At 37.4% G+C, this 10,238-nt stretch overlaps 1 long non-coding RNA gene across 1 annotated transcript in view; it reads left to right on the top strand.

Moving 5' to 3' along the window:
- The first annotated feature begins 450 nt into the window (after positions 1 to 450).
- The window catches only part of LOC104864306, a 78,669-nt gene continuing 68,881 nt past the window's right edge, over positions 451 to 10,238 (top strand). Inside the window, exon 1 of the long non-coding RNA XR_004518255.1 lies at positions 451 to 545. This is a non-coding gene — a long non-coding RNA (uncharacterized LOC104864306). The remainder of the gene's footprint in view (positions 546 to 10,238) is intronic.

Genomic DNA, 10,238 nt, shown 5'->3' with positions numbered 1-10,238 from the left:
TTCTTAAGGGGGTTTATCGGATACATTTATAAGATACTAATGTTCATCGCTGACCTCTATTCTCACTAGATGCGGTGGGCCCACCACCTCCATAGTATGACAGTTGAAAGTATTTCTAGATATGGCCAAATAGCTGGGGAAAAGTGTTCGTTAAGAAGTACACTGCCTTAAAAATAATGCGGACACTGTCATTTGATCTCACCCTGTTGTACCCAAGTTACCAGAAATACCTTGATTCTCTCATCAGCCTCTGGGAGATGCCATGTATAACTATTGCCTAAATCTGTCAGACCCAAACTGATATTTATGCAGATCTTACTCCATTCCAGTGATGTTTATGCACGTGTGCTGATTTGTGCTAATGAGAGAAACGTACCTCCTCTAGACTGACTGATTACAGACAAAACACCTAATCTGAGCGGACTAATTATAAAAATGTTCTTTCCAGGGCCTGGAACGTAGTTCAGCGGCACTGTGCTTGCCTGGCAGGTGTGAAGTTCTGAGTTGGATCCCTGGTACCACTGGAGCCCTCTGTAATGGAACAGGTTAGAGATTAGCGATTAGCCCGGGCTTCAGAATTCAACAACTACCTCTGCATTTCTACAATTTTCTGCCGTGGCTCTGAATTTCTACTTAGAGTTCTTTACACAAGTTTTTAACTTTCAGTCATATTATCTGTGCTTCCTGAGATTGGCCTTTTCCTGCTTAACTTAATGCTGCAGTCTCTTTACTAATGGTGCATTAATAGAATAGCTATTGGATGGGCACGTTCACTCTTATAAAGGGCCAACAGTGTTCCAAGCAGTGCGTCATTGTATTACTAGCAAAGTAACGTTAGTATGCATTTTACGGATAAATTGCACTTCTTAAGAGTCCAACTACTAGAGTAATAATTGGAGTAACTTCTGTAAATGTTTCAGGAAGGCATCAGTGCATACGATATTCTAATAACAGAATTAGACTATCCTAATTGATAAAATCATTTTATGGATAAAATGCTCAAAATGACCTCATAGGAGTGTGCTAAATAAAATTTAAGCACTTTGTCTTAGAATTTAAATTCCAAGCAATTCAAGAAGTTAGAATATGAAGTATTGATGAATATGTTAATATACTGCAGAAAGCTCAGTGGGTTAGCAAAACAAAGACCTGACAATCTCTCTAGTGAGCAGCAACATCTGACAAGCTGATGACACCTTTTATTCTGAGCCATAATCTTCACTTCTCTTGGATGTTACTCTCTCGTATTTCTTTTTCTGCTTTATTTTCATGCTCTTTCCTTATGTTTTCCTCATTCCCTGAACCCCTTAAATATTTAAGTACAGCAGGGCTCAGTCCTCACACCTGTTAGCTTGGGGCCCTTGGCTTTGCTGTCTCTGTACCTTTCATTGATATCATTCAGGGTCTCAGCCCTGAGCTCCAGACTTCATTGCCTCCTCTGCCACATCCAACATAACCAAACACAATTTGTGGTTTTGCCCCATTCCTGAAAAGTCTCATTCTTATGTTAACTTCTAAGCAAACGAAAATCTCAGTTTAGTCCCTGAGTACGATAACCAAGGCTTTAATCTGTTAATTTTCTCCTTTTTCTAACCCACCTCCGGTCTTATTAGCAAGACCAACTCCTGTCATCCACACCAGTGCTGCAACCTGAGACTGTCATTTGACTGCTACTCACTATAAATGGTGACCACTGTTTGACTTTTGTACCCGTTTACTTCATTTACACCATTTACATTGGTTTTTGAACTACATTTATCATATGACAGAGTGGTAATATAATTTTAGACTATGTTACAGTACTCATCAAAAATTCTTTAGTTTACAGAACAAATCTCCAGAAATCCATATGTTAAAACTAAGACAACAGAACCTTAAAAGGATTTATTATAAATACAATTTAAGAGCTTAAAGGAAAGGATACTGATGAGACAACAGACAGGCATTATCAACAGAAATAGAAATGACGATAATAACCAAATATATCTTGCAAAACTGGAACATACAAGTGGCAGAAAAGTGATTAGTAAAATTGTAAATAGATGAACAGAAGTTGTCTAATATGAAGAAGAGATTGTGAAAATATGAAGACACATTTAGTAACTTGTAGGACTAATAAATAATCTAACCTATGTGTGATTGGAGTTCAAGAGGGAAAAGCAAGACAGAGTCAAGCAGAAGGAATATTTGAAGACATACTGGCAAAAAAAAAAAATAGCACTTCTTATGAAATCTTCAGCATTCTAATTTTCGTCTCAGAATTTGCTTTCCAGGGAAACAAACCTGTGAAGTTTGTTGCTAGGAGTGTCCAGAGAAAGCCAAGGGGATGGGATTTTAAGGTGGGATCACTCACTATGAGAATGATAAGGAGTAGCTCGCCACCAGTCCCTGTGGTGTGCAAACAGCCCATTGCTAACACTCTGATCAGTAGTAAACTGTGACTTTATACTAATTTGAAGGGATGCTGTTACTGTATCCAACATAGCCAAATTTGGGAGAAATGCAGATTATAATAGAGGTAGTGAGGATTGGTAATGATATAATCCTAGCACTCGGGTGACCAAGGCAGGAGGACCAAGTTTGAGCCAGGCCTGGGCAATTTTAGTGAGGCTGTGTCTCAAAATAAAAAATATTAGGAAGTGTAGTTCAGGGTGAAAGCCCTTAGTTCAGTCTCAGGTACCACAAGGCAAGGACAAGAACAAGGGAAAGAAGCAGCGGGGTAGATGGGGAGGGAGGGAGAGGAGTAAAAGAATTGAGCAACAGTTGCAGAGCTTGACTGACATTTTAGAAAAAGATGACAAAAAGACAATTGGCAACTAAAAGCTAAGCATGAAAGCTAGAAGGCTTTTTTTGGCACCATCGAAAGTCCCTTCTTTCAGTGGGAAGACGAGAAAGCTGAGAACTTAGACCAGGATTTGCTAATGAGAGTAGCGGAGTTCTAAAGATGGTGAAAGTCTTGAAAAATGCGTATTTGTTCCTCCATGGTATAAGCCATGGTTGAGAAATCAGACCATAAAACCTGCTTTGAGCTTAGTGACTAGCATTTCTGTATGTCTTAAGAACAATACAGATATTTTCCCCAGAAAGACATTAGCCCACCTATAATCTTTACCTGCCTTCCCTCCTGGTACCTATGCACAGATAGGGTTAATTAACCACAGAACCCATTTATAGAAATACTTGGCATGATTAGGAAGGGAGGGACTGTATCCCAAAGAAACTCTAAAATCTAATTAGTACATGCCAGCAGTAGCTAAGGGATTATGTATGCTACAGTATGTGAAGAAACATGTCCACCAAAAGAATTGCGTATAAATACTCACACATATAAATTCACAGTATCTGAAAACTGAAAATGACTCAATATCCCCGAGACTCAATATATTCACGTAATGGAATAATAAGCAGAACTGAAAATTAAGAAGTAATCTTTTGTATACAACAGCATGGATAAATAAAAAAAAAAACTATAAAGTCAGACACAAAATAACACATAAAATTCCATTCGTATTAGACAGACAAAAGGAAACTCGTGATAAAAATCAGAAAAAGGATCACCTATAGGATGGCTGAAATGATTGGAAGAGCTCACAGAATTTTTTGGGATCGTAATATTTTATATTTCAGTGTTGTACTTAAAATCTGTGGATTTTAATGTGTATAAATTTTACCTTAAAAGTCCAATCCAATGTGTGTCTCCAGTTGTAATTTTTCCAATCACTTGGTACTCCAGCCCCACTCTGCCTTGTCCTTCAGCTTTGCTACTTGCCATTCTGTCTGCCAGAAAACACTCTTCTCCAAACAGCCCACAGCTTTTACTTCCTCACTTAATTTAGCTCTATGTTAATCTGTTCCTCAAATCAAAGAGGGCTTCCTTAATTGTGTTACCTAAAATACCAAATACTAAGATTGCAATGTATCCCTCTTTCCTGTTTCATTTTTCTTCTCTGTCTTTGCATTTTTTTTTTCACCATTTGTACATACTATGAAGGTAGAGACTTGTTCTTTTGTTCACTGCTTTTCACAATCTCTGGAAAACTTACACTACCAGTATTTGTTGAAGAGTTGTTATACAGAATATATCTTCAGCTAGCTACATTAAAAAAAATCAAAGTTGTATTTAGCCAAACATGCTATTGTAAGTGATTTTTTTGTCTACCTTGTAAATTCATCCTGGGATTATTAGATTTACCCACCAGGCTCCAAACAAGATTGTCTACCTCCATTTGTATTTTTCTGAAACTATAATGAGACACAAAAGAAAATCAAATAATGAAGCAGTTTGTTTATCCTTCTCCAAGGGGAATTCTGACAACATTTTTCAAAGAAAGAGTATTAAGATAGAATTTTATATACAGATGGAATGTGGTGAAATCCAGTGATACCAAACACATTTTAGAACCAGGATAGACCTTATAAATGCGTAGTAGAGATTATATAGCAAAAAAGTATTGCTAGGATGCTTATTATTATGTTATTATAATGCCACTTGAAGCTCTTTGCTTGATTTTTTGCCTATTCATCTGTGACTATCTCCTTCATGTTATTCAAACGCATTAATAAAATGAAATCATTGTTTTTATCTATTCAATAAATAAGTACATGAACTAAAGATTCTGTGGTAAGAAGGATAATTCTTTTTTATGGAGTTTAGTCTCCTGGGTCGGGTAGGCAATAAATATAAACAAGTAAATGAGATAACTCAAGTTATTGATAAGCCTAAGAAAATGTCATAGAGCACAGCTGAGAGGGATAAAGGTTGCAGGATCGTTTAAATAGATGATCTACAAACTACGTTCTTTAGCAGGCATTTCGAACTAAGATCTGAGTGGTAAGAAAAGCATCCCAGAAAGGAACAAGTAGAGGGTCTTATTAACAAGGCCAGTGGATTTGAGGAATGGCGTGGTTGTGGTCAGGACACAGTGATTTGCACAAAGTGAGACTTAGAGAGATGAGCTTATGGTCATATCCAGTAGAACTTTGAAAGGTACCAAAAAAATTATTTTTTTTCTGAATGGAATGATTTAATCAAGGAAATGACATAACCTAGTTTATGACTCCAAAAGACCCATCTTGCTACTCTGCAGAATTGCATGTAGGGAGTCAAAATACAAGAAGGGAGACCAGCTTGGTCCGTTTTTACAGGTAAGACTAAATGGCATGTTATTGTAGGTCAGTGGCTCTTGCTTGGCCTGTGGTGATTTTTGCACCAGAACATATTTAGCATTGTCTGGAAACATTTTTGGTTGTCATAATTGGGAACAAGGGTGCTACTGGTATCTCTTATTTAAAGCCAGGGATGGTGCTAAAAACTCAATAATGCATAGCACAGCTCCCTACAATGAAAACTGATTCCATCCAAATTATCAGTTGTGCCAAGGTTTTGCTTTTTTTTGTACCAGGGATCGAACTCGGGTTTTTGTCCTTGCGAGGCAGGCAGTGGCACCACTGAGGTAAATCCCCAGGCTTCAGCTGTGCCAAGGATAAAGAACCCTGCTCCAGAAAATGAGTGCTATAAATGGGAATGGTAGATGAATGTACCATTGTGTTAGAGGCAATAGCAAGAAAGACTTTGTATAAATTAGATGTGGGAGATAAAGAAAAGGCAGAAATTCAAATTGACTTCTAGCTTTTGTGCTTGAGTATTGGGCAATGCTATAGTGACATTTCTGAGACGAATAATACAGAAATGTGATGGACAACAATGACTTGTTTTTACTGTGTTAAAGTTTGTGATGCTTATTAGGCATCAAAAGCAGGTGGTAGTTGCATATATTAATCAGAATCTCATAGGAGAGAAGGTTAAATATATAAATATGAGAGACCCCCACACAGGATATTTAAAATGTAGGAACAGATGAGATTTCCTGATGGAAGATAAGAGCTAGTAGAAAATCGGACCGATGACAGAGAATTAAGGTTGAATAAAAGATGAATATAGAAATGAGATTGATAAGAAATGACATTCACTGAGGCAGGGAAAACACTGGACACTGAAATAACAGAATTTAAGAAAAAATAGCTTAATATCAAATTGAGACAAATGAAATTGCCTAAATAACTTTAGACCTACAAGGACATAAAATTTAGGTTTCAAGCTCTAGAAAGAATAATAGACTATATTAAATATTTCTAAAAGGTCGAGTGTAATGGAAATCAGTATAGAGAATATGATGACATAAAGGCTCTTGGTTACTTTGACAAGAGCAGTTCCAGTGGAATAGAAGGGATGCAAGCCTGGTCTTACTGGATTTAATAAGCAAATTGCTAGTAAAAACTGAGTCTGTCAATTCTTTAGATGAGTTCAAACGAGTTTCTTAAAGACAGGAAATATTAGAAACATTAGATTACATTTCAATGCTGGTGAGAACTACCCAGAAGGAAAGGGAACATTTTTGCTGTATTCAAAGAGAGGATAATTGAAACATGGAAAGAATGAAATCCAGAGCACAGAAGAGAGTTGGGCTTCTTTTAAGATGAGAGATTTATTCCGTTGAAAATGGAAGGCAGCGAATGTGAGTGAAAGCATGTAGGTAACTAATTTTGGAATATGCAAATGAAAGAGTTATTTGTCTAATTACATTTTCTTTTTGTTGTGTATAATTTATATGCTATTTTAGATATCTGTTATTCTCATATCTTAGTATACTTTATTTTTGGTTTTGTTTTTTTTGGCACCAGGGATCGAGCTTAGGTCTTTGTGCTTGCGAGGCAGGCGGCAGAACCACTGAGCTAAATCCCCGGCGCATCTTGGTATACTTTAAAAATTCAAGGTAGCCATAATTTTGGCCTGCTCTGGTATTTCTAGCTCAGTTTTATTTTTCTTTCCAATGAATACACTTTCAGAGACATATTTCTATTTTAGTACATTCTCTTCACCGTGACCATCTTTTGAGGATAGTAAGATGTGTGTGATTTATTATGTTTTGAACTTCAGAATTTCCATGTATCTTGTCAGGAAGTTTCTGTCCATGACTGAGTCTGATTCATTTTTCAATAAACTCCTGGAAAGGAAAGAGAAAAGCAAAATTATAAAGTCTTTCCCAAACCCTGAACTCTCATTATCTCCATAATTCATCTTAACATCTTGGAATTGTACAGCCTTAGACAGAGTAGCAACATTTTCCCTTACCACGTTCTGTCTGGCTTTAATTTTTCTGTTTAACTGTGCCTGGGTTGGAATTCATTGTCACAGTATTGTCATCCCCAATGTCCTGCAAATGGTCATGGCAGTGCAGTTGGTAAGTGCAGTTGTTCATCATTCTTTATGTGGATAATGGGACAGCCTTTCAGGTCAGCACAGTATCCAGGCTCACACCTTTGTTCTTGCCACGTGTCCTACCTGAGTTCTGGACCCCTCCATCCCTCCAGAGCCTGTGTTCCAGAATTGTGCCAACTCCTCTCCTCTTATACATCTCAGCCCATTTTTATGCTCCCTATAGAAACAAATTTCTTCAAAAAAATATGATTGATCTTCTCTAACTCACTGCAACACACTTCCTCTCTCAGCTCAATAAAATAGATCTGTCAAGGTTGCCAGTGATCTCATTATTATCAAATTCCAGACCATGGCTGTGGCTAACGGATATGTGTAAACTCCCCTCAATAACATAATTGACGCATTTTCTCTGATCATTCTCTACTTTTTTGTTGTTGTTGTTGTTCTTTGCAACAGGGTCTCACTATGTAGTTGAGACTGGCCTGGAACTCACTGTGTAGCCCAGGCTGGCCTTGAATTTACAGCAATCTTCCTGCCTCAGCCTCCCAAGTGCTGGGACTACAGGGGTGCACCACCACGCTCAGTATTCTCTACTTTTTAAAATCCTGTTCCATTACAGCTGCCGTAGTATTATATTTCCCAGATTTTCTGGCTCATGTTTTCACCACTTTTGATCTTTGAACCTGTTGTTCCAGCCTTATCTGCCTTTTACCTGACAACATTCACAGGCTTCAGTCCAGAGTTATCTTTCTTCTTTACCTACCTACTTTCCTTAAATTATATGATCAGTGTCCACACTTTGCCTACTGCAGCATCCAAGGTTCCATCTCCAGAGCTTACTCCTCCATGTGCTGCAGATTTATAGGCCAACATACTTGCCCAGCCTCTCCTTTTGGGTGTCTTCAGGACATTTCAGATGTACCATGATCCAAGTACACCTCTTGTTTTTGTCCTATATCCTTTTTTCTTCCAAGTGTTCTCTGTGTTAGAAAGTGCTGTTGCCTTTAATTGATGATCAAGCTATAAACCTGCAAGGCATTGTTAACTTATCGTTTAATAAGGAAAGTCCACTGTTTCTACCAACCACTTTCAAACCATTAAGTTTTCTCTACTCCATCGCAGCCATGGAAGCCAACGCTCGTCAGGTGTGGTCTGATTACTGCTGTGCTGTTTACCTCCTTCAGGTGTTGGCTGCTGTTCACGCTCTGCACACAGGGAGAACAGTTGAAAATGTAAATGAGAACAGTTTTCTTCTCTCCCTAAAACTTCTCCTCAGCTTCGAACTGTATTAAAATAAAATGAAATCCATGTCCTTCTAATGCAGGTGCACAGTAGTTTCTGCTTTTCCTCTCTTCTCTCTATTTTTGTCCCTGATTTATGCTATGATAACCACATTGGATTAAACATTTTCTTGTTTTAGAACAGTGTATCTGTTCTGTGTGTAAGGTGGTTTCTCCAGAGTTTTCCGAGGCTAGACTCGTTCTTAAGCTTTGGGGTCTATCTACAGTGGACTCCTTCAATTGAATCTCCTACTCTTTTTACATTTTTGTCTTAATTTTTTCTTAACACTTGCCGTTCAGTATTCATCTCTTTCACGAGTTTATTTATTGGGCCGGGGATTTAGCTCTGTGGTTCCCTGCCTGCCTCACAAGTGAAAGGATCCGAGATCGATCCCTGGTACCAAAAAATAAAAAGTTTATTTATTAAGTGTACACATTACATGGAAGTAATCTATACAACTCTTTCATCATAGTATTCTTGGCAGCAAAGTGCTAAATAATATAAACTCAGTATTTTTGAACAAATCACCAACAATATAAATTTAATTGATTTTTCCTCATTCCTCCTTCAAATTTTATTTTACTCTCTATTGAGTAATTTGAAGTAATGTCTTACCCTTTCCTCTAAGATAGGGTAATATAGTTACATTTTAGTGTGGCCCAGAAACCCTAACCCTAAATTACTGAGGCTGAGTGTATTTGTGTATATTGTATTAATTACAAATATTTCTGCTTGTAAGAAAAAGAATGTCTTACAATGTGGGTTTATATTTTGTATACAACCAGAAGTCCGAAAAACCTAGATCAGTGATAGGGAAACCTTTAGAGCCATCAATGATTACAAACCACCCCCTGCAGCAAGGGTCCTATAAATTCACCACCACAGACCCAGGCAGTCCCTGGCAATGTCATAGTCTGAAGTTAGCATCTCTGATTCTTCCTCTTATGCCACCATAGCCACTGCAATTTCAGTATCATGCAGTTGTATTCAGAAGCTGGAAGCAAGGGAACCACAAAAGAAAGAAACTTTCTGTGCTTTTTATGCCATTTTTAAAGCTGATTTTTTAAAAAATAAAACCTCTCAGCAATCTTCATCTAGCACGGCATGAGCCAAAATAGGGTCACGCACCTACCCTAATACTTAAAAGTAGAGGCAGTTAAGTACGTTTTCTACCAAGGTTATAAGTGTCTGGCTTTTCCACATGCTGTCTGCGTCCACTCTATATTAGTTTTGTCCTCATTACCTTTTAAAATCATGCTATGAGAAGTTTATGTGATCTCTTAAAATCTCATTCTTAGGGCTGGGTGACTTGGCTTCGAGGTCATGTAGTTCTTTTATGTGAATTTTATTCTCTTAAATCATTAGTACAGAAGCTCATGTACATCTAAGTGTTTAGCTTTAAACTCTCCCACCAAGGCTGGGAGGACACAAGTACTGTTAATGTAAAAATACAGCAAAGATGTGTTAACACCATAATACTAAGTTAAATAGTAAAACCAATTAGGAAATATTATGTATCAGTAGTGGGGATGAAACAGTCCCACATAAATTTCTGGTGAGCGTGTAAACTAATGTGATCTGTATAAAAAGCGACTTCATATCATGTATCCAGAACTTTTAAATTATTCTCATATTTAATTATGAATCCTATTGTGTAAGACAGGGTAGGTTAAGGCTCCACAACTGATTGATTTAAATATGCAGATTGGGTTAAACATGATAGAAGTTTATTTCATAT

This window comes from Fukomys damarensis, unplaced genomic scaffold, assembly GCF_012274545.1.
Source record: "Fukomys damarensis isolate Sample0158 unplaced genomic scaffold, DMR_v1.0_HiC HiC_scaffold_3, whole genome shotgun sequence".
NCBI lineage: Eukaryota > Metazoa > Chordata > Mammalia > Rodentia > Bathyergidae > Fukomys > Fukomys damarensis.
This window is presented reverse-complemented; position numbering and strand designations above follow the sequence as displayed.